The 26,166-nt window shown below is 38.2% G+C and overlaps 1 long non-coding RNA gene and 1 pseudogene across 6 annotated transcripts in view; both read right to left on the bottom strand.

Annotated features, from left to right (window-relative positions):
• The window catches only part of LOC143669098 (uncharacterized), a 526,175-nt gene that overhangs the window by 373,125 nt on the left and 126,884 nt on the right, over positions 1–26,166 (bottom strand). The gene's annotated exons all lie outside the window — the stretch shown is intronic.
• LOC143668704 (stress-induced-phosphoprotein 1 pseudogene) lies at positions 14,767–25,747 on the bottom strand (annotated as a pseudogene).

The raw sequence follows: 26,166 nt of genomic DNA, 5'->3' as shown, positions 1-26,166 counted from the left end.
AATGTCTATTAGGAAAATGGAACTCAAAACCACAATGAAGTATCATCTCACATCCACTAGAACGGCCATTATCAAAAAACAGAAAACAACAAGTGTTGGAGAGGATGTGGAGAAACAGGCACACTTATCCACTGTTGGTGGGAATGTAAAATGGTAAAACCTCTGTGAAAGGCAGTCTGGTGGTTCCTCACGAAGCTAAGTACAGAATTACCATGTGATCCAGCAATCATTACTAGGTATATACTCACAGGAACTGAAATCAAGGACAGAAATGGGCATTTGCACACCGATGTTTATGGTGGCATTATTCATGATTGCCAAGAGTTGGAAACAGCCCAAATGTCCATCAACAGATGAGTGGCTAAGCAAGTTGTGGTATATGCATACAATGAAATATAATGCAGCTGTAAAAACAGAATAAAGTCATGAAGCACATAACAACATGGATGAACCTTGAGGATACTATGCTGAGTGAAATTAGCAAGAAACAAAAGGACAAATACCATATGGTCTCACTAATATGAACTAACATTAATGACTGAACCTTGAGAGTTGATGTTAACAACCCAGGTTATCAGGAGAGAAAAACAGGATAGAGATTGGGCATTTGATGATGAAGGAGTAAGAATGTGTAACAGAACTGACTGTAAAGATCCATAAACAGATAGCACAAAACTATCTGACGGTAGCACAATAATATAAGTACACTGAATGAAGCTGAATGGATTATGGTTGCAGGAGAAGGGCAGGGGGTACTTACGACACCAGAGGAAAAGATAGAGGATAAGGACTGAGATGGTATAACTTAGAGCTGCCTAGAGTAGACAATGAAGGTGATCAAATGTACAAATAAAGAATGTTTTTGCATGAGGGAGAACAAATGGATGTGAACATTGCAAGGTGTTGAAAATGGGATGGTATACAGGAAAAAAATACAATCAATGCAAACTAGGGTCTGTGGTCAACAGTAACACCGTAATATGCTTCCACTGAATGTAACAAAGGTAATATGCCAAAACTACATGTCAATAAGTGGGTGATATGGAGGAAAGCTATGGGATTATTTGTAAAAGAAAAGGAACTGTCCTCATATAGATTATGATGGTGAAGACACTACAATGGGATTATAATAGAAACCACTGAATTTTTTACTTAGATTGGACAGTATGACAAATTAAACAAACAAATGAACAGAGAGATACAAGTGCTAGAGAAAATACAGAGAAGGAGATTTAATGATTCACTGTTGGTAGAGAAGCTGAGAGGCGCAGCCCCTCTGGAGGGCAGTGTGGTAGTTCCAGGACAGATGGCATTGTCATATGATCCTGCACCCTGTTGCTAAGTATATACCTGGAGGAACTGAGAGTGGGGAGAGGAATGGACATTTGCACACTGGTGTTTATTGTGGTAATGTTTGTGAGCTGCCATGGGATGGAGGTGGCCTAAGAGTACATTGACAGAGGAATGGAAGGAGGAACTGTGGTATATGTATATAAAGGACTGCCTAGCGGCTGCAAGAAGAAATGAAGTTGTAAGGCACACAACTAGGTGAATGAACCTTGAAGACAGTATGTTGTATGAAATGCTGAAACAAAAAGACATTATCATGCCTCACTTACATAGACTAACTAATAATGTACAAACTTGGAGAACTGAAGTCAAGAGTATGGATTATTAGGTTGGGGCCTATTGTAAAGGTTCCTAGATTGTAAATTTTTACAGCAGTCACATCTATTCTGGAGTTGTAACTGTTATTTCTAAATTCTGAGGTGCTGAGCTATTTATGTATAACCTGGCCGTTCCCTGAAACTTCAGGTATTTGTGTGACACCTGAGACTCAGAGTTAGAACACTTTGGGTATGAAAGTCAGCATAACCCCATTAAAAAATGGTTTAAAAAGTTGAAAAGGTGATCAGACTTCAAGTAGAAAAATGAAGCAAGCTGATCTGAATAGGATTAAGGTAAATCAGACCTTTACAGGGTAAAGGATGATAACATCTATATTTTAAAACTTCAAATTCTGTGTGAGACCAAAGCAAAAGATATTGATTTGGTACAAAATTTATATTTTTTTGGTAGCACATTATTTAATCTAACTTGCATGGTCAGGTTATTCAAATGCTATAATTACACTGAATCTTGAATAAGACGTGAAATCTTGCTGGTTTGTACAGCTTCGTGTGATGCTCTGATACAGAATAATTTGGGGAGAGAATAAAAATATATTTGCAAAGTCCTCTTTAGGGACTGAAGAAAGAAGGAAATATTCAACATCCTCATCTCGGGAAACCCCAATATTCTTGCAACAATTGGGACAAACAATTCAACAGGCTGAGCTCTCGACCTTGGAGCTTGCCACTAATGAAACTTACTCCTGCAAAGGAAAAGTTAAGCCTATTTATAATTATGCCTAAGAGTCACCCACAGAGAACCTCTTTTGCTTCTCAGATATAGCCTCTCTCTCTAAGCCAACTAGGCAAGTGTACTTACCTCCTATGTGGGACATGACTCTTAGGTGTGCAAATTTCATGACTCTCAGGGGTGTAAACCTCCCTGACAAAATGGGACAGAAATCTTAGAATGAGCTAGGACTTGGCATCATGGGATTGAGAAAGCCTTCTTGAACAAAAGAGAGAGAAAGAAATGAGACAAAATAAAGTGTCAGTGGCCGAGAGATTTCAGAGTTGAGAGGTTATCCTGGAGGTTATTCTTACACATTATATAGATATCACCTTTTTAGTTATGGTACATTGGAGAGGCTGGAGGTAAGTGCCTGAAACTGTAAAGCTGTGTTCCAGCAGCCATGTTTTTTGAAGATGATTGTATAATGATACAGCTTTCTTGATGTGACTGTGTGATTGTGAAAATCTTGTGTCTGGTGCTCCTTTTATCTACAGTATGGACAGATAAGTAAAACATTTGGATTAAAAATAAATAAATAATGAGGGAACAAATGTTAAAATAAATTTAGTGGATTAAAATGCTAGTGATCAATGAAAGGGAGTGGTAAGTATAGAAAAAAAATAGGGGAAACAAAGGCTAAAATACATTGGGTAGAAGGAAATACTAGCAGTCAATGAGTGGGAGGGGTAAGGGGTATGATATGTATGAGGTTTTTTTCTTTTTTCTTTTTATTTCTTTTTCTGAATTGATGCAAATATTCTAAGAAATGATCATGGTGATGATATACAACTATGTGATGATACTATGAGTTATTAATTATATAACAAGAATGGAATGATTACATGGTAAGACTGTTCATGTTTGTATGTTGCTATGTTTAAAAAAACAAAAAAATTTTTTAATTTAAAAATAAAGTCTCAGTAGCTGAGAGATTTCAAACAGAGTCAAGTGGCTATCCTGGAGGCTATACTTATGCATTATACAGATATCCCTTTTTAGTTTATGAGGTATTGGAGTGGCTGGAGGGAAATATCTGAAACTGTAGAGCTGTATTCCAATAGCCATGATTCTTGAAGAAGACTGCCTCACGATATAGCTTTTACAATGTGACTATGTGATTGTGAAGACCTCGTGTCTGATGCTCCTTTTATGCAGGGTATGAACAGATGAGTGAAAAAATATGGATAAAAATAAATAATAATGGGGGAATAAGGGTTAAAATAAATTGGGTAGAGGGAAATAGTAGTGATAAGTGAGAAGGAAGGGAAAGGGGTGTGGGATGTTTGAGTTTTTTCTTTCTTCCTCTTATTTCTTTTTCTGGAGTGATGCAAATGTTCTAAAAACTGATCATAGTGATGAATATACAACTATGTGATGATACTGTGAGCCACTGATTGTATACCATGTATGGACAGTATGTGTGTGAAGATAAGTCAATAAAAATATTTTTAAAATAAAAAAATTAAAAATCCATGTAAGCGTAAAACATAAATAGTGAAGCCTAAGTTAAATCATGGATTATAGTTAATAGTACATTATAAAAATGTGCTTTCATCAATTGTAACAAATGTACCACACCAACACAAACTGTTAATAAGACGTGGTATTTAGGAATCCTATACTTTAAATGTATGATCTTTTTGTAAACCACAACTTTTCTAATTAAAAAAATCTAGCCAGGCATTTTCAGTCCTACCAAATACCCAATCCTCTTTTCATAAAACATTTTTATGTCCCAAAATGAAAATCATATGTAGTATAGCCTACCTGTATAATAATTTCCTAACAAAAATCAATGCAACACCCTAAGTATAGCATGGTAGAAGAACAAAAAAGAGGAATATAATTTATAACAAAATACTTTGCTTATTTAAAATATTTGGACAAAACTATATGAGATGAAGTAGCCATATGCTTATATCCATACATAGAATCACTGTGAATATAGCAGCTGCAAATACAGTTAGACACAGTATTTGTACTGATAATTTAAATTCCATGAGTAGCGTTGCCACTGATGATGTGATTTTCCAAAAATTGTGAACAATATTTAGTAAAGTTTCAACTTTAGTAAAATCTTTCCTCAATTTACAAAGGAATTTTATTCCTGGAAAAATTTACTTTATGTTAAAATCTTGCAACAAATTCTGTGCTTATAAATCAAATAAAGTTAGGTTCTAGCCGTAATGCCTGAAATAAATTTTCTATTTTTTTAACTTATTGAAATGTCTGGTGAGACATCAGAAAATCATGCAAGGCACAGGACAATTCTTCATTGTGCCAGAGGATCCTGTGCATGCCAGTATACCAGGAATCCTGGCCTCTGCTTTCTAACGGCCAGTAGCATCCACCAAATATTGCAACCAAAAAAATTATCACCAAGAATTTCCAAAACACACCCATAGGATGCAGCAACCTGTGCCTCCCATCCCCCAGCCCCATGCAAACTAGTTTCCACCCCAATCTCTCCACAAGCCTTACTAAAGCAACACCATCTATATACTGTTATGTCCTCAAGTGTATATCTCCCACCCAGACCTCTGTTCTCAATTCCAAAGCTGTAAATCCAACCACCCATTTAACGTGTCCCTTACATATGTCAAGGAGCCTCAGTCAAACCATTTGATGACCTGCCACCCATATCATTCTCACCCTTCCCAAAGTTTGGTCCTCCCATTTGCTTAGTAAACAGATAGCTGTCTGCTAGTTGTATGCATCAGGAGCCTTCGGATCACCTTGAGATTCTCCCCGCCCCCCACCTCACCCCATCCAATCCATCATAAAATTCTATTGAGTATCTTATTTGCTCACCAGTTTTGCTCCTGGTGCCTAGCACAGTGCTTGATACAACATAAGTACACAATAAATGTGTTAAAAGAACAAATGAATGACTTCTACAGAAATAGTGAACTACCTAATACATAGCACCACTGTGATACTATTGATGCACTATAACTGTTTGGCATGGTGACATCTTTTCTTCCTTCACATGGCAAACTGTAGGTAGGGTCATCTAATTTTTTTGAATGACTTCGTTTAAATTCTGTCTCCATCCATCTTACCCCAACTCTTCTATCCTGGCAGGGGAGGGTGAAGCAAAAGACCATTAATGACCAACCCTGGCGTTATGGGCCCAGATATCACTGTCCCTTCCCATTCTTCTATTAGTAGTAATGGCATCACTCCTTCCATTCCCCAAATACGGTGAAGCTGTATGTGGAGAGGAGGGAAACTCGTGCATACTCATCAGCCTTTGTTGTGGGAAGGCAGCCCAAGACTTCTAGGCCAGGTAAGGATCAACAATGCAGACATATATTTTACGGACTGTGGGAAAAGTTGTTAGCAAAAGACTGTATACACAAAGCTATTCAACCACAGGGCTGGAAGAGAATCAAAACAAGCCAAAGCTTAATTACAATTGAAGATTTCTCGGCTGGGATCCATGTTAGGGATTGAGCTCCAAAAGCCATCATCGAGGAGGCAATTCCATCTCAAGCAGGACAGGCCTCTGAGAGCACCCGAGGCAAAGCAAGAGATTTTGAAAATTTTTCATATAATCCAGCATTCTTGGCTTTTTTCTTTTTAAACTTAAGCTCCAGGAACTATTGAAACCCCAATGCTTCCAGCTCTTTGCTCCCTAACTCCCATCCCCTTCCATAAATTAAATTAATGAGGAGTTTTCTAAAAGAGTACATTCTCTTAAAGGCTCTGTTATTCTGAAGTTAATGGCTCTGACATGTAGCCAGGCCAAACAGTCACAGGCAGCAATAATTCTTGCAAAAGCTCCAAAACTTAGCCTCAAATGTCACTGAGTCCTACCCTGAACTTTCTTCCCCTTTGATTATCACTGCTTGCCTTCCTTCCTCCCTTAACATTTTATAGCAAACTCAAGGGCATCAAAGAAACCAGTTAAGGATGTGAAGATTGAGAAACACATTCAATCTTAATATTATGATCTTGTCTTTTCCTTCCCACAACTTGTGTTTAAGAGAAAAAGACAAGTGTAAATTTGATACTGCACAGAATGAAACAACAAGATACATCTAAAGACTACAAGGGGAAGGAGGATTTCTAAATGCCATCAGGCTGATTTACTATGTAGCATGCATTACTGGAAGGATTGTGTCAGATTTGTGGTCAGTTAATTTTTACATGACAAATGAGCAGATATGTATGTACTGAAGTAATCGAGCAAATAGAAGAAATTGTTTCAAATCACCTTTCTAAACTAACATCCAGTGAAGAGATGATCAAAAAAGATGTAAAAATACAAACAGACGGCAGGATAACTTGATTTCAACATACATAAAGTGTGCTAGATTGGAACAAACATAGCAATATTTATTCAAGTTCTTAAGCTGCAAATGCAAAGAATGATTAGACATGTTTTTATAAATCAACTCAGCTAACTTGAAATTAAATATGTAAAAATTATTTTCTAGATAAAATGAATCCAAATTCTTGTATCTGCATTGTGGTCTAAAAATCCAGGTCAATCTAGAAAATTTTAAAACATATGCTAAAAAAAGAAAAAAAAAGAGGGAGGGGAGAGGAGCAGAAATGTAAAGAAAAGAAAAAAGGTTGTTTTTGCTTCTTCTAACTAACCATGGCTTGCTGGACCTGGCAATGACTTTCAAACAGTGTGTCAGCGCACTTCAAAAACCAGTAAGTCTGTCTCCTAATATCCACAGGTTCTGAAATAATAGATACTGGTGATGGATAAAGGGAAACTAACATAAGGGGTGGGTGCCTAGGGGAGGAAACTTCAGTTAGCAAGTTTATATTTGGGGGATAAATGATTAGACAAAAGCAGTATGTATACTATTCAGCCTAGTCCAGGCTTTCTCTCCAGGCATAATCATAGTAATCTATTTGCAAATAACATCAAAGCTCCCATGGTATTTCCACATGCATTGATCTCATTTGATCCCACCGTAATCCATAAAGTAAGCACTCCTATTTTGCAGATGAGGAAATGGAGGCTCTGGAAAGTTAAGTGACTTGCCCAAAGTGACACAAATCACAAGTGACCACAGAGCCATAATACATATCTTCTGATTCCTTAGTAATAGGTTACATTTTTAATATCATTAGCTTCAAATCTGCAGAAATAGCAGGAATAAAAGGTCACTGCAAACAAAAGAAAACTGAGTGAATTTCCAACTATTCCCCAAGTCAAGAATAACACACACAAAATTATACACAGATGAGTAGACATAACTTGCTTTGAGACTGATTTAAGGTTATTTTCACTTAATAATTATCTTTTATTTTCTCCTGCATATTTCACCCCATTTCCTAATATCACAAATATTCATCTGTTCCATGGTAGAGAGTTTATTCTGACCCCAAATTTGTAATGTTGCTGACTGTTACTGCAACTGAAAACAGACTTACCAAAGTACAGTATGTTCCTTACTGACCCAACTTACGGTGAGGTAGAAATGCCTAGCACTCGATGAAAAGAATGGCCTGCTAATATTTAATATGGACACAGACATTTCTCTTTCAGTGCAATTCATTGTGCACACATCATTAAGGATCAAAGCACAAACAAACCAAAGAATGGAAAAAGAATTCTAAAACATCAAAGTTAATTATATTTGGATGCCCCAATAGTTGTTACTCGTTCAATTAAGATGTTCCTTTGTCTAATCTTAGTCAAGCTGTACCTCTCAAAAAATCTGAAGCCAAACAATAAAAGCAAAAGTCAAAACATCTAAAGCTGAAGCATCTTATTTGTTTTCATGAGGTCTCTGCCTTGACTAGTGCTTGCATAGGCTGTGTCAGCAAGCAAATAAATATTCATTCCCCTCCACACCAGACCGAACAAGCTCCCCCAGCCCCAGCACCCAGGATGTTCAATAAATAGCTACTCCATAAAACCTTGAAAACCTGGTCCTTCCTCCAACCTATGTAAAAAAAAAAAAAAAAAAAAAAAAAAACAGGAGCAAGGGGATAAAAAACAACAAAACAAAACCAGGGGCCCGCTCTGTTAAAATATCTGAGGTTATGGATGTTCTTTCAGTTCTCAGTTTACAGGGAACAAAATGGCTTTCAATCATCACATTTTGAGTCTACTTATTTTCATGTTGTCCCAGGCACAACTGGCATAGGTCACCTCATGACTGTTTTCTCTGTCTCCCTTAACCTCAAGTCAACAGTCTCTAAGGGCAAGGCTATTCATGAGTTAATCAGCTGAATGGTACCATCTCAAGGGTAGAGAACTATTGAAGATTAAGCAAGGAAAATCTGCTTGTGGCTCTTGGACACAACTGCATCTACTGTTAAACAGTAAAAGGATACTTCAAGGTTGTCTCGGGTAAAAACCAGTAGAAAGGAAAGGTTAGAGGCCACTGGCAGCAACAGTGCTTTCTCAACTCCAGAATAATTCCTTTTCTTCCATAAATTCATTTATTTTTTCATGGCAGAGAGGGAACCCATTTTGCCAAGTGTTATTGCATACGAGAAACCAAATGGAAGCTTTATATTTATTGTCCATTTTAATCCTTCCCACAAACCTGCAACGTAGGGAGAGAATCTCAATTTTTTTCAGAGCAATGAGGGCTGCATTCCAAAAGTGGTTGCAGTAACTTAAATCAGAGTTGGAACTCAGGTAAATCTGTGAATCCCTTCTAACACTGTGACTTCCCTGGGGCAACATGTCTTGGGAAAGTTCTGGGATGCAGCATGAGTGTGGCCACCAGTTTCCATCTGCCCAACAGAAAAACCTAGTTTGCATGCAATTTATGCTTCAAACAGCCTAGCCCTGCTCTTAGCTTTTGCCCTGCAGCTTTACATTCAGTGTATTCATATGTCTCATCACATCAGAGAAAAAGCACACCTTGCAAGTCACTGAGTCTCCTGGAGCCCTTTAATTTATAAATAATAATAATAATAATAAATCAATCCAATGGAGCTATTTAGTAAAGCACTTGAACCAATTTTCATGACCTAGCCATCTGTCAATATCAAATTTAATTAATTCTCTAAATGTTTCTGATGTTAAAGCTATGCAAATAGACTTTAATTGGGTAAAGGAATACACTTTAATTCAGTAAAGTTGAGAATGTTAAAAAGATAAAAATAAAAAACTGATTAATTCTCCATACTGTCCTTAAACCTCTTCTAAATCCTTTCCAAACAGGAGGTAGTTCAGGACAAGAGCAGAGTCAAAGTTCAGCATCTTAATCACTCTTTCCACCACATCATGCAGTGAACCTGACATGTTAAGTGCCCACCCAAACTCTCTTTACAAAAGATGCAATGGAAGCTGTGTGCACCAACCTGCTCTCTTTTGATTTCAACTGATGAAACTGCTTTTTTCCTTTCATCACAGATGCCCAGTAAAATGAAAAAACTCAGTTTGAATAGTCTAAACATCTAGAATTGCTTACTGAAAGTCTCAGGCAAACTACCCCTTTGCATTAGAGGGGCTGCACTGCCCACATACGGAAACTGAGGCCCTTATGGAGAATCTCTGTTGAACAAATATCAGATTGCAACCACATATATTCTATTTTAGGACCTCTAGCAGTAATTCCACTCTGAACTCTATCCTAAGCTTCACTGTGTACTACTTTGTAGAAGAAGATTCCACAGTAGTCAACTGCATTAAAAAGCTTTTGTTTTTCAGAAACTTAAAACCTCCAGATGGTTCCTAGGCCAGATAAGCCCTGAAACCCAGAGGTGCCAGTCTCTCCAAGAGCATCAGCCAGTTTCATCCCCTACTTCACAATGCCAACATTTCTTCCCAACATGAAGAAGTTAGTGTGGTCATTGTCCAAACATCCCTGAAGATTGAGAGAATGATCAAATGAGACAGAGGAGTTGTAACTGAGAATTTAGGATTTAACAAATGATTATGACTACTGAATTATTATATAGATATTTCTTTTTAGTTTCTAATGTTTTAGAACAACCAGGAGGAAATACGTGAAATTGTCAAACTATAACCCATACCATACGTTGGAATTTGCTCTAAAACTACTTGTTTAGCAATACGTTGAAATTTATCACTTCTCTGCACATGTTTTATTTCAGAATAAAAAAAAAAAATGTTTAAAAGAAAGAAAAAAAAAAAGCTTTCTATGTCACCCAGCAATGAAATTCCACCAATAACCCAACTAGCCTGGTCACCCAGTGATACCCTCAGCTAAAGGAAAATGTACACCAGGAGTCAAGTGCTCTCATAAAATTTCTCATAGATGTCTGCAGAGGCTGTCCTTGCATCTGTACAACATGTTAAAAGTAGTCTATAGTGGGTGGGCCACGGTGGCTCAGCAGGCAGACTTCTCTCCTACCATGCCAGAGACCCGGGTTCAATTCCCAGTGCCTGCTCGTGCGATAAAAGAAAAATGGCTATAGAGGCTGGCCCACCAAGAGCAGGCCTATCGAAGAAATGACTGTGTAGTTTCTCTGTTCCTCCTACAAACTTCACTGAAGAAACTGGATCCAGAAAAGAAAATCAGTCTTTCTTGATACCTGCCTTCTCTCCCCTCCATTCACGACATGATCTTCTGGCTTGATCCAGAAGATGATATGAAATCAATTGCTACATGAAGAGATGGCACAGTACTAAAATAAGACTACATCAATTAACAACAACAAAAAACACCTGAGGAGGGCCTTATTTAAAAAAGAAGATTTCAAAATTCTTTCCCAGGAGTTTCTGATTCGGCAGCTGTGCACTTGAAGCCAGGAATTAGCACTTTTATCAAGTGCCACATGTAATCGGATGTTGGTGGTCTCAGGACCACACCTTGAGAAACAAACCCCAGTATAACTTCAGGGGAGGCCAGTAAGAGGCTGAGTGCACAGAATGAAAGAGCCAAGTGAGAGGTGAGGTTGAGTCAGGTCTTTGGAATTCTGAAGTGGTTTTAGCTGTTGTTTATAGTCTGTTCCATTGCTCCAATTGTAACGTCTGTTCAGTTAAAAATTCACCAAACACATCACAGACAGAAAGAAGTCTGGCATAAAAGCCCTGATAACACTAATGTGGTAGATGAGATTTCTTTAAATAGGACACCTTGTTTGTGCCTAGTTGCCTCTTTTTTCAAGATTTTTCAGGTCCGGCTGGCTTTTTGCTTTGGAGAGCAAAGAAGGCAAGGAAGGCTTTCATCTTTGGTGACCTTTATTTGAAACAACATCCACCATATCCCATCCAAATCTCTTTAGTTCGTCTTTATTTTTGTTTCTACTTTGTAAATTGCATTTGCTAAATTAGCTACAGTTTTACTATGTTACATTTTAAGTGCTACATTAGTTTGTTCAGGTGAACCCTATATAAATGTAAGGTAGAACAACGTACTAATGAGGCACTACTGAGAAAATGGAATCCAACTTCCCACAAGTACATACACACACACAAGCATGCACTACAGTGGGGAACTTAACTGGTTTTAAAAAAGAAAGAAAAACCTTATGGATGAAGAACAGGCTAAGAAACATCAATAAAGGTGGAGCAGCTGGAGCACAAGTAAAGTTTAAGTGATACAAAGGTTTTATTTTTAAAAGGATTAATACTGTTCTATTAAACATTTATTAAACATAGACATTTTGTGAAGTGCTGTCAAAAAGCAGAAGTAGGAATAGAACCCAGGACTCCAAATTTCCAGCTCTAGTCAATAAATCAGGCAATTTCCCTCCACAATCCAAAAGAGCTGCAATGCTCTGTTTACCTTCTAACATATGGCTTAAATATTTATATTTTAAATGCCTTCAGCTTATAGCCTACATTATAAACATTCATTAACATTTATATGTAACTTCATAAGTAACTCTAATTACAAGGTCAGATCAAACACACATTTAAACAAAATAAACATTTCCAATCATAGGCTACAAATTGTTCCAATATTTACTTGATAACTGAACACCCACCCTCATTTGCCTTTCTTCTCCCAAAATAATGTTCTTTAGGAGTTTTCCTCCACATGCAACTAAAGAAACTGTTAGAGGCCAGAAAGAGCTAAGAATAATTTCAAAGGCATCAAACTTAGAACTAAAATAACTTAAACATCAGGAGACTCTATTCCAAATGTCTAGTTGTGTTTCATAGGATTTCATTCATTCATTCATTCACAGCAAATACTTGTGCCTAAGCCTGGTGCAGTTCTAGTTTGAGGGAGTAGAGTCAAAATCTTTGCCATACAGAGCTTATGCTCTAATAGAGAAACCCACAATAAACCAGTAAGCAAATAAATATTTAATATAACACTGGGTAGTGCTAAGTGCTATGAAGAAAAGCAAAGCGGGGTAAGGGGATAGAAAGTGATGAAGGACTGGGGGTGATAATATTGCTATTTTAAATAGGGTGGACAGACAAAACTTCCCTCAATCCTTTAAATAAAATATGGACTAAATGCAATGATGAGAATAAGATTAACTGCATTCCCCAGACTTATCAACACTCACTGGTTACTGCAAAAAGCTGCAGGCTGCTTGTACCAACCTGAAATTAATCAACAACTAGGAGAAGGAAAAGCAACTAAATTGTTCCAGGGGCCACCAAGCAAATAGAGGAAAGAAGAAGGGAGGTGTCCCTCATCCTGCCCCCATCAGAAGAGCTGACAAAGATTATTTCCAAGTTTGGTGACATGAAGAAGACTAAATGAGATCAGTCACAAAACGGAGAAAATAAAAGTGTATGTGGGGGTGGTGGTTAGAATCCGAGGAAAGCCATCACTTAAAAGGTTTAGAGCTCCCTTTTTCAGGGCATTAACTGAATGGAGCAATTGATAATCCCATCAAATACAAGAAGAACATAAGTAATATGAATTTACAACAGTTACATCATCACAATTAGCATTAGATACAATTTCTCGATCTTTAGTAAAAGGAGGGACAAGCTTCAAACATCAAACTCCTAATGTTATTCTCATTTAAAATCTGCACATTTTTAAAAAATACCAGAATCCTTTATTAAAATGAAGGAAGCAGTGCCCTTAGAAGTTCATAAAGAGAGTCAAATAAACCCTTGGTATATTAAAAGGAAATAAATATTTGAACAGTCTGATTCTTCAGGAAAGCCGTAATTTATTTCAGATTAAAGGACATTTAAAAAAATAGTCTTAGTTTTTTAGTAGCTGGGATTAGAATTTGGTTACAATTCCAATCATTCATGCTTTTAATCTGAAATTGGTCCTTAGAAGCTGTAATGAATTAAACAATTTAGCACCCACAGAATCAGTTTTTAAAATACACTGTAACAAAAAGTATAATGACTCAATTTCTTCCCATTTTTCCATAATCCGTTTGACCCCCTCCTGCCACCTAATCTAATCATTGACTGCATTTCCATTAAGTTAAGACTCTCCCCGTGGTACTCTCTGAAGTCACTGCATTGGGTCTCCCAGATTGAAGGGACAGTTTTATAAATGTCACCATATACAATCAAATCGTTATAACGTAAAGAAGAGTGATTCAATTCACTGCTATGTATCCAAAGAGTAGAGCGGCAAGTACATGGAGTCCAGAATAAAAGTTTAACCATCACCTCTACAAATGCCAATAACATCTGCATAGCACATTACACTTTGCAAAGCATTTTCAGATCCATTAATCTCATGTGATAGTCACAACAGCTTTGAGAGATTATTATTATCCTAACTCACAAATGTAAATGGCCCAAACCAGGATCCATGACAAATGGCATGCATGCAAATTGGCTTTTGGCTTCATCAAATCATAAACTGGTTGTTACCAATGGCATATTTTAGAATAAAATAATGTCACTGATGAACAGACCCTACTAGATCATTCCCAGGAACTACTTAAATGACAGATAGGATATCAACTACTCTGTGTCCACTGTATAAAAAATTATTAAAAGTTACTAACTAAAAAGCAGAAATCCAGATAATTTGATGTTGCAGATGGTAAATTAACAGTCAGCTACATATGAATCTACATTATGGATAAAGAGAGTTAATCATTTGTTCAAGGATACACACCATTAATAAATGCATCAAAACACCTAGGTCTGTCTACCTGTGATACTTCACCACAAGGCTAATCTAGCTGATGATTAAAGATAGCATTGGGACAAATAGGAGTGATTTGACTCTAGGTAGAACTTTATAAAAAAACAAAACAAAACATGCAGGGGTGGGAGGGGGTAGGGGTAGGCAGGGGAAAGAGACAGGGAACTCAAGGGCAGAGGTGAAGAGACCTTGTGTACTTGGAGGGCCTGGAGGCAGGGGCTACATGAGCAATGTGAGTACAAGTCTCTGTATCTTCCACATAGATATGCATAAATATATAGAGATAAATTGTACTCCCCCCCTTCTCCCTTCTGTTTCATGCCCCCTGCTGTGGTCCTCTGTCCACTCAAGGGTGAAGGGAAGGGGCAGGAACAATTCATCACCAGATCACAATCAGATGCACACGCATCAGCTCCTAGGTTCTCTGGGCTACAGAGAGTTCTTTAAGTGCTCACTGAGAGCCTAGCGGTCCTTCTGCATATGCTCCAGGATGAGCTACAAGGCTGGGTCCCTCGTTATCTGCTGCATCTTAGGGTCGGCCATGGCCCATTGCTTCATGTCCTCAGGGCTGTGGTGGTGTTTGTACTAGACCATCACACAGTGTTGGTAACCGTGTGCTGCCTCCTTACTATTGGATGCAGTTCTAGCATCTTCTGGTAGGTGTCCATAGCTTTTGCATAGTCCTTTATTGCTTCCAGGGCAGCTGCTTTCCATGTATAACCCTTGATGAGGTTGGCTCTAGCCAGAGACACTCTTCACAGTCCTTGACTGCCAGCTGAAACTCAAGGAGTCTGGCACAGCCAGCAGCTCTTATAATTTGGCACCTCATGGGTTCCATTTGATGACTTCTATATAATGCTTCATGCCTGAGGGAGCCCCCTTTCTGAAAAGCTTCATTGCCTTTGTTCTTCTCCTCCAAAGCCAAGTCAGGGTTAATGTAGGCCAACTGCTTCTGCCCCTTCAGGGTCTTGTCTGCTTGCTGGCATTTCTTGACTACAGCAGGGGTTCAGTGACTATAGAAATGGATGGCATCTTTGTACTTACCCTCTTTGAAGTAGGGGTTGTCAATTCAGGCATAAGCTGTGGCAATCTGTCTATAGTCTCCTCGGTTTTCTCTCCTGACTTCAACAGCCTTCTCACACAGCTCCCAGCATTTATCATAGTCACCTTCTCACACAGCTCCCAGCATTTATCATAGTCACCTTTTACAAAGGATGCACTGCTTGATTGTAACATAAGTCATGGTGGTGAGGTCCATATTATTGGCTCTGTCATGCTCCCAGGCTGTGTCAAACTCCTTCTTTCTGTAGCTATCATTCCCCAAATCTTTTTCTTTCAGTGCCGGTGTCTTATCCCCTGGAAGGTCTTCGTCCATTGGCTGTGATGTGATTTCCTTTCTGGGAGGAGGTGGTGGAGGAGGTGTGGCAACCTCCTCCTCCTCATCCACACCACCCAGATCAACTCCAAGGAGGACACTAAGGGGTGGCCATGATCCAGAGATCTTCTAGGTTCGTGCCCAGGTCAACTTATTTCACAGCTGTCCTATCAGATCCTGGGGGTTAGGATCATGAAGTGGCAACCACATCCTGGGATCATCCTACAACTTCTGAGACAGATTAGGCATGTTGAAAGGGTTCTTGAATTTCCTCTCTGCCAATTGGGCTTCCAAATCCTGTAATCCTCTTTGAGCTGAGGGTTAAACCCTCCTCATAAGTACATTTGGCTTCTTCAAACCAGTTTAAGAACCCAAGAGCTGCTGCTTTTCGTGACCAGCTCTTGCCCAGATGGGCTTCAAGTCAATGGTTTGGCAGCCACCCTCGTAAGCCTTCTGGTAGTCTCCTGTCTTGGCACAAGCAAGACTGATGCAGAGCATATGGTTCTGGGGACTGAGCTTGACTGCTTCAGAGTAGTACTGTCATGCATTGTCAATGTTACCTGCAACCAGGGTCTTAGTGCCTTTCTCTTTGAGCTCATTTACCTGCTCCATAACCTGGCCCGGAACCCCCACTTAATCAATTTCATCCGCTCCATGTCCCAACCTCTTTGGTAAAGCTCTGACTAGCAAGGTGGCTTATAATCCATGTTTAAAATCAGAATTTCAAAATCAACTCAGTTTTAAATTTCAGTAGCTTTGTGCAGTGGCCATCTTATGGCCTAAATGAAGTGCAATTGTTGCTGGATGATTAATCCTTCAGCAGCTCCTTGCCTACCACGCAAAATTAAATTACATCTAAGTAAACACGAATATTTCATTTTCCTTTTCCTTGGTAAACTTACAGTGAGCATTTGAGCTTATTTTATGGAAATGACTGTTTTTCTTCTAGGTTATGTTTCTGATTGCTTTAGTCATGGGGAGGAGTATAATTATTATAAACATAATAGCAGCTTACATTTGTGTGGAGCTTTATCACTACAAGCTTTAATTCTACCATTTGATCCTTACAATCACCGACTGAGTTGGCAGCATGGGAATTATCACCCCATTTTCACAAATAATTAAGTGGAGACTCAAAAAGAGTAAGTAATTTGTGCAATGTCCCTAAGTTAGTGAGGGCAGACCGAGGTCAAAAATCAGTCTCTTTTGTCTCTAACCCTTGGGTTCTTTTCCACCCTATGACTTGGTCATAAACGCATCATCTAAGCAAACAATTGATGACCCCTCTGTTTTACTCTGCAGTAACTTCAATACCAAGTATATTGTAAAGGCTTTCGGCCTCTTTCTCTAACTGCTCCTTTCTTATCCTTCAGTCCTGATGACTCTGACATGTTGTCTTAATCTTAGTGACAAAACCAAGTACCACAGAACTGTGCAATGATAGATGATCTTAAATCCCCAAGTTCTACAAGAAGATAGAATAATTGGCTCCACAAGACCTGTTTAAGGAATCCACTGATACTCTTCAGAATTAAACTAGTTGCGGGGGTGGATCTGCCACCCAGACTTGTCAGAGGAAAAGGAATAGAAGATCAGGGACAAAGTGCAAGTGATTAGAAGCCCAAGCCATTAACTAGAGAATTGTGTGAGCCACAAAAAGCTGACCGTCCTTCTTTTCACCTATTTGTTACACAACATCCTTTTACAACCAACAGGTAACTCCATTTTTCTACTTATCTAGCATCTCTTAAGCCAGGCGAGATATTTCTTGGGATATTTTTCTTAAATGCTCTTTGTAGCTTGGTGGGTTGTATTTTGTCAATATGTCTTTTAAACATAGATTGAAAACAAAAACTGAATTATTTTTTATTACTGAATTATTAGAAAAAAGCAAGAGACATGAAGAAACATTTCACAAAAGAGGACATACAGAAGGCAAATAAGTACATGAAAAGAGATTCAAAATCATTAGCTACCAGGGAAATGTAAATTAAAACAGCACTGAGGTATCACTACATACCTATCAGAATGGCTGAAAAAAATTTAAAACAGCACCATCAAATGCTGGCATGGATGCAAAGAAACAGAATTATTCATGCATTACTGGTGAGACACACAGCTACTCCGGAAAAACAGTTTCGTAATTTCCATCAAAAGAGACCTGCAAATTGGAACCGAAGGGATACAGATTGCGCAACGGGACTGATTCCAAAAATTCAGAAATGGATAGCACAAAACTACCTAACTGTAATGTTAGAACACTGAATGAAGCTGAAAATGAGAATGATAGAGGGAGGAGGCCTGGGGGCACAAATGAAATCAGAAGGAAAGATAGATGATAAAGACTGAGATGGTATATTCTAGGAATGCCTAGAGTGTATAACAATAGTGATTAAATGTACAAATTTTAAAATGTTTTGCATGAGGTAGAACAAAGGAATGTCAATAATACAGGGTGTTGAAAATAGATGGTGATTAATATTGTAAAACTTTCACTTATGTGTGAGACTAAAGCAAAAAATATTTATTTGGTACAAAATTTATATTTTGACTAGTGCATTTCCTAACATAACTAATGTGGACAGCTTAATTGAGCACCATAAGCACATGGAACATTATGTAGGGCATGAAATTTTGTAGGTTTGTCCAGAGTGATGCCTTGATAAATACCAGAAGGATTTGAACACTGAATAAAAAAGTATTTGCAAAGTCCCCTTGAGGGAACGGTGAGAAAGGGGGAAAATTCAACTTCCCCAAGTGGAGAATTCTTGGTATTCTCACAAGTAATGGGGACAACCAAAGCAATAGGGTGACCCCCCAATCTTTGGGTTTGTTCATATGAAACTTAACCCTGCAAAGGACAGGCTAAGCCTACTTAAAATTAGGCCTAGGAGTTATCCCCAAGAGAACCTCTTTTGTTGCTCAGATGTGGCCTCTCTCTCAGCCAACACGACAAGCAAACTCACTGCCCTCCTCTTCTCTACATGGGACATGACTCCCAGAGGTGTGGACCTTCCTGGAAATGTGGAACAGAAATCCTAGAATGAGCTGGGACTCAGCACCAAGGGATTGAGAAAATCTTCTCCACTGAAAGGGGGAAGAGAGAAATGAGACAAAATAAAAACACATGTAATAATTAATATAGCAGCAACTGAAAGTTCCTGAGGTCAGAGGTTGCTACATCTGTATTGCATGTAAACAGAATATTAGCCAAAATTACTTTCAGAGGGCCCTAACTGTTATCTGTTTTAATTTAATTTAGTCTGATTTAATGATACTTTTTATATGAATTTGCTTCATGGTTACTCTGTTGATTGCAGTTTCCTTTCACTGGGATGAATGTACCAGAGATGGCATAATTGTAAACTTGCTTTAATGATTTAGTTTGGTGCCTTGGATATATCTAAAGTATTTTAGTGCATATAATCTTCATTTCTAACAACCTAAAGCTAATAGCAATTGAAACTTAATTTTCATTTTTGTTTGTAATGTTTCAATATGTGAGCTCAGAATATCCTTTATAGATCTTTGTAGGTCTGAGAAGCTAAACATTCTTCTGCCAAGGTTACTTCAAATGAGTCTCAGGTCCACAGAAGAAAACCAACTCCTCTGAAATCCATATGCTGATAGACATGCAACATTATCTTGCCTACAGTAAGTGTTACATATTTTCCTTTATTTAACCATGTGCTTTTTAGGTAGGATATTTATTCAAATAAATGTAACGTCAAATTTCTATCCAATGAAGTGTACAAACCTCATTGGTGTGGTAAAAGTTTGACAAATGCATGCAACTGTGTAGTCCAAACTTCTATCACGATATAGAAGATGACTATTGACCCAGCTACTTCTTGCCCCTTCCCAGTCAATCCTGCCCTCACCCACCAGACAAAATAAAGTGTCACTGGCTAAGAGATTCCAAACAGAGTCGAGAGGTTATCCTGGAGGTTATTCTTATGCATTAAATAGATATTAACTTTTTAGTTAAGACGTAACAGAGAGGCTGGAGGGAAGCCTGAAAATGTAGAGCTGTGTTTCAATAGCCATGTTTCTTGAAAAAAACTGTATAGATCTTGAAACAATTTGAGCAATACCCTTTGTTTGGTTTGTTAAAGTTGCTGGAATGCAACATACCAGAAAAGGAATGGCTTTTAAAAAGGGAATTTATTAAGTTGCAAGTTTACAGTTCTAAGGCCACAGAAATGTCCAAACTAAGGCATCCAGGTAAAGATACCTTGGCTCAAGAAAGGCCAATGGGTCCAGAACACCTCTGTCAGCTGGGAGGCATGTGGTTGGTGTCTGTTGGCAATTTGGCTTCTAGTTTCAAACAGTTTCTTCCAGGCCATTTTCTTTCTGCATCTCCAAAACATCTGAGTATTGTGTTGCTCTGTGCTCTCTCCAAAATGTTTCCTCTTTTAAAGGACTCCAGTAAACTAATGAAGATCCAGTGCTTCTCCAACTAATCAAAAGGTGACACCCACAATTGGGTGTACCACATCTCCATGAAAACAATCCAGTCAAAGCTGCCACCCCTAAATGATAGGTCTGCCCCTATAAGATTGGATTAGGAAAGGAAAACATGACTTTTCTGGGGTACATAATTTCAAACCAGCCTACCTTCCATCTAAGGAAGTACATATGGTAAGAACTGTGATATTCAAATCCAACTGTATCATGGTTACCAATTAGGATGAGAAACAAAACAAAGGCCCTCTCTCTTTCACCCTCCCTCTTCCTTCCTCTTTACAAATAACTCTAAATGACCTTGTTCTAATTTGCTAGCTGCCAGAATGCAATATAGCAGAAATGGAATGGCTTTTAAAAAGGGGAATTTAATAAGTTGCTAGTTTACAGTTCTAAGGCCGAGAAAATGTCCCAGCAAGTCTACAGAAATGTCCAATCAAAGGTATCCAGGGAAAGATATCTTGGTTCAAGAAGGCCGATGAAGTTCAGGGTTTCTTTCTCAAGTAGAAGGCACATGGTGAACACAGTCAGGGTTTCTCTCTCAACTGGAATGGCACATGGCAAACATGGTGTCATCTGCTAGCTTTCCCTACCGGCTTCCAGGTTCATGAAGCTCCCCTGCAGGCATTTTCCTTCTTCATCTTCAAAGGTTGCTGGCTTGTGGACTCTCTGCTTCATGGTGCTGCAGCATTCTCTGCTCTCTCCGAATATCTTTCATTCTACGAAATGTTTCCTCTTTTATAAGACTCCAGAAATTTATCCAGACCCACCCAAATGGGTGGAGACATGTCATCACCTAATCCAACTAACAACCACTCTTGATTAAATCACATCTCCAGGCAGATGATCTGATTACAGTTTCAAACATACAGTATTGAATAGGGATTATTTTGCCATTTGAAATAGGGTTTTGATTAAAACATGACTTTTCTAGGGGACATACATCCTTTCAAACCAGCACAGACTTTGACTGCAAGAAAATTTTTGAAAAGCATATACCCTTTCTCAGTAGATAAAGGAGCGCACTGCACAATGAATGTTTATTTAAAACTCACCACTTCTTTACTATTGAAAATCTATTCAGAAATCTCTTCCTTTTGGGCTACAAAGCTTTATTCAGCCAGGGAGGCCAACAAATGCTGATATTTCAAGAAATCTAATCTTGTAATGACTAGTATCAGAGAAAGAAGGGTGTGAAAGAGCCATCTTGAAATAAGATTAATCTTGGGTACATGTGAATCCCAAAACAGCAGGACATCAGGACTGACCCACCACTGTCATCAATGGACTATAATCTGACTTCCGATAAGTATTTTGTCCAAAGAGGATGGATTCTCCCTTCTGTCACATTCAAATTCCACACTTCCCAATTCCTGTATCATATAAAGTATGCTCATTATCCAAAGATAAAATCAAGCTTCTGGACATTCCAAAAAGAGCCAGTTAGTCTAGTGTCAGTCAATGATGGCAGTAAGAACTAAGGGATACCAAGTGGAGAAAGAGAGCTACATAGATAAGGCTGATCACTGAAGAGGTATTAGAAGGTCTGAGTTTTGAGTTGGGCTTTGTCAGTGATAACAAATGTAAATTACCAGATAGGGGAAGGTGGGTACCCAGGCGTGGGAAGCATTTGTGCAAAGTGACTAAGTGAAAACCAATGTGTGTGCAAAAAAATTAAAAAGCAAATAAATTCACTTGTCTTTAGCAGAGATTTTCAAAAACTAGTGATGGGAATGGGCTAAGATAACTTGAGATGGAGACAAGGTTAAGAAAAAATACTCATTAATTAATTCAACACTGTTGAGCAAGTCACCATTCTAGGTACTGGAAAAAATTTTTGAGGGGGAAAAAATAGGATCTTCCTTTACAAAGAAAATCCAGCTGTGGTGGTGCAGTCTCTATGTGCCCCTAGAAAATCGTGCTCATAAAGTTAATCCCATTGTCAGTAGGGATTTTTGAAGAGGTTACTTCAGTTAAGGTGTGGTCTACCTCCATCAGAATGGGTTTAAACCTATGCCTGGAGTTCTGTATAAGCAGAATGAAATTCAGACAGAGAGAAAGGCACAGAAAGAAAGATGCTGAAATCCAATAGAAACTGGAGGAAAATGGACAGGCCAGGAGAATCCACCATGTGCACTGCCATGTGATAGAGGAGCCAAGAACAAGGATTTCAGGCAGCCAGCCCCAAAATGCACATGGCCAGTCTTCAAGAAGAAAGCATCACCTTGATGACAACTTGATTTGGGCTTTCTCTTAGCCTCAAAACTATTAGCCAAAAAACTCCCATCATTTAAACAATAAATAAATAATACAGGGGTGGGGAAATAGGAGGCATGGGATGTTTTGTTTTGTTTTGCTTTTTAATTTTACTGTTATTTTTATTCTTATTTTTATTGTTTATGGAGTAATGAAAATGTTCAAAATCTATTGTGATGATGAATGCACAGCTATGTGATAATACTGTGAACCACTGATTGTATGCTTTGGATGATTATATATGGATGTGAATATATCTCAGTAAAATTGCACTTGAAAAAACTCTCATTGTTGAACCCAACCCATGTCATAGTATTTGCTTGTGCAGCCAAGGAAATTAAAACACTAGCCTTCAGATAAAGAGTAGATTCTAGTAAGATTATAGACAAAAACTACATTATTATAATTCCAGACAATCTCAATAGAGGTTTGGAGTTCTTTACCAAAAAGTCTCGTCTGAAAGAGGTGGACAGAATTCAGGTAAATTGAATAAATTTCCTTTCCCCTTAAGTTCTTTTACTATCTTGTCACTGGTGAGTTACAATATTACATGAAATTGGGGTGAATGGAAACATCAAGACCAATTTGGCATGCATGAAATAAATTTTTCTGGTTCTTTTTCTTTTTCTCTCTTCTATGAGTTTATATGTCCTTCCCTGGAAATCAAGTACAGCTGAACAAACAGCCTAAGCTTAAGGTGCATTGCTGTAAGGTTGCCCTTGAGGCTCAGAAAGTTGGGACAGACTAAGCTTTGTTTTCTGCCTTGCTTAAGTCTACAGTCACATTCCAAAACTACCACTGGTGTTGACAATTAAGTCTGACCTGAGGGAGTCTAAAGGAAAGAAAAGGTCCAAGAGTCCCATGGGGGAATGGAAAGAATGATCAGATAAGGAGGCTGGGTTTCGCCCTACAAAACAAGCAAAAATAGATGTCTAGAGTGCTTTTTTTGTTTTTTTAATGTTGCAAAGGATTGCTCCAGAACTCTGTTTTTCACAAGTAATAAAATCATGTAGGTAGGGTATAAGAAGGAAGAAGACAATTTGGATCCAAGGAAATGAGTTAACTGCCCTCCTCTATCTGGGTCTTTAACAGTGGCAGTGAGAATGTCAAACACTTAACACTCCAAGTGGTGAAGGGACCCAGTGTTCCCTGGCTCCCACCCTCCACTGTCAACAGGACTGTTGGTGGAGAAATCGGGACTTAGGTTTGGAGAGGGTACTGCCAGATCTCCAAAAACTGGCATTGGTCACAAAGGAATCCCTTAATCTCCACAGAATCCAATTCTTAGAGCTATATTAGGTCTGAGAGTTTTAAGGAAAAGGATGACATAGCACCATCATCTCATTCCACAAAGGGAATCACTGAAGTCAGACAGCTTAAAATGACTTGTCTACATCAGATAGTAGCAAAACCAAAACTTTAATCAAGGAATGCCAGTTCCCAGTGAACTCAACACATCCTCCAGCTTGGAAGAACAGCTCTATGATTTAGTTTAGCTTAGTTTAGTTGGGCAGAGGTCACATGGGTTGCAGAGTAAAGAATGTACAACCCCACTTTACAGACCAGGCAAGTAAGGCACAGAGGTTAGTGACTTACAAGGCCAAGGGCTCAATTTAGGAAGTTCAGCCACAGAGTCTATACTTTTCTACCTCCTCTAAGCAACTTAATTCCTGTTAAGGGGAGGTGACAATGCCTTGAACATGGATTCCCTAAACTAGATTCCTACATGAGAATTACTAGCTATAACAAAGAAGATTCTCTGTTAGTCTTGGACCTCGGCAGCTCATTTTACATTCTCATTTCAGACGCCTCCCCCCAAAAAGGGATACTATGTCAGGTTTGTATGCCACAAACTCTCCACAGAATGAGGCAAAGGTGACTCTCCAAAACTAACTTTCCCAAATCAGGTAGTATAGTTTTAAGGGATGATTATCTGGGCAATTCATCTGGTTAACAATTTGTGCTTCACATATCCCCTTCTACATATAAAGACAAACACTGTAGGTTCTACTCAGAATGTCTTTAGCCAGCCACCAAAAATTTACTGTTTATCCACTAAGGAAGAATACTTTGGGTGTAATTGAAACAGACAAAGCTTAACTAGCGGTGACCATAGTTCGAGAATTTTACCTGTATTTCATCATCCAAAATTAAAGACATTATAAGAAAACAACAATCTCAGATCATTATCGATATTCACCCTACCTGTTAATAAAAGGAATTGGGGATGGGCATGGAGAGAGTGATACCAAGAAAGGTAAGAAAGAGGGTAAAAAGTGCAGATATAGGCAAAAAATAGGAATATGTATCTGAAATCTTATACTACCCATGCATCGTCATTAGAGACAGCATGAACCCTGGAGACTTTCCCCATTATCCTTTAAAAATTGGGAAACCTGAGAAGGGGGTGAGATTTCCATCATCAGATTCCAATTTCTAATACATACATTTTTAGACTAATAAGAAGGGAAGGGGAGAATTAATTCAAATAATTTCATTTTCTTTAGGTGGCATGTAAGGTCAAGTCCAGGCCAAAAGTTTATCACTGACCAAGGCTTTATTCACTTCGCCAGGTCTGGTGGCCCTAGAGTGATTCACATGTTCCCTCAATCAAGCTATGGGAAGGTGACAGTTTTGAGAAACCTGTCCTTTTTTGCCAAGTGTCTAATATAGCTTGATCATTTCACACTGCAAATACTTGAGCCAACAATTGAGTGTCACTGGTGAACAGAAGACTGCTTTCTAGGGAGCACCTTCTTTGGTGAGATCAATTTCAGCAGTTCATATGCAATTTAAATTCACCATTCTCTATTTTACAGACATTGCAGAACAATTAGTACATACTATATTGCAAACTGAAATTGCTCAGGTCTGTTTTGCAAATTGGTGTTCCTAAGAGACACTATTGACTTCAATGGTCACTCTTGTTGCTCCTGATTATGAGTCATTCTCAATAAAACAATTTGGGGATCCTCTCACTGGAAGGGAAAGAGAATGCACGGGAGAAGGCAAGGTCCAAGAGGGCAAAAAAAGACATGGCATAAACAAGGGGAAAAAAGCATGCCCTTGAGGTACTAAAAAGGAGTCACTGAACACTGAGGAAGAAGATGTAAAGAATTATTTGAAAAGAAAGGGAAAAGGAAGTCTACCCAGGGCAAGCAAGAAATACACTGTCCCACTGGAGATTAGGGAATGAATTCACACCCCAGGCTATACCTAAAATCACAGCCTTGCAAATATGAATATACTTAAAACTATTTTTTTTAATTTTACAATTCTTTTTTTTTTATTAATTAAAAAAAGAATTAACAAAACAATTAGAAATCATTCCAATCTACATGTACAATCAGTAATTCTTAATAACATCACATAGTTGCATATTCATCATTTCTTAGTACATTTGCATCAATTTAGAAAAAGAAATAAAAAGACAACAGAATAAGAATTAAAACAATAATAGAAAGAAAAAAAAACAAAAAAAAACAAAAACAAAAAACCTATACCTCACATGCAGCTTCATTCAGTGTTTTAACATAATTGCATTACAATTGGGTAGTATTGTGCTGTCCATTTCTGAGTTTTTATATCCAGTCCCGTTGTACAGTCTGTATCCCTTCATCTCCAATTATCCCTTCTCTTTTTTTTTTTTTTTTAATTAACGGAAAAAAAGAAATTAACCCAACA

Source organism: Tamandua tetradactyla, chromosome 25, assembly GCF_023851605.1.
Source record: "Tamandua tetradactyla isolate mTamTet1 chromosome 25, mTamTet1.pri, whole genome shotgun sequence".
NCBI classification, from domain to species: domain Eukaryota; kingdom Metazoa; phylum Chordata; class Mammalia; order Pilosa; family Myrmecophagidae; genus Tamandua; species Tamandua tetradactyla.
The sequence above is the reverse complement of the archived record's forward strand: the minus strand, read 5'-3'. Positions and strand labels throughout refer to the sequence as shown.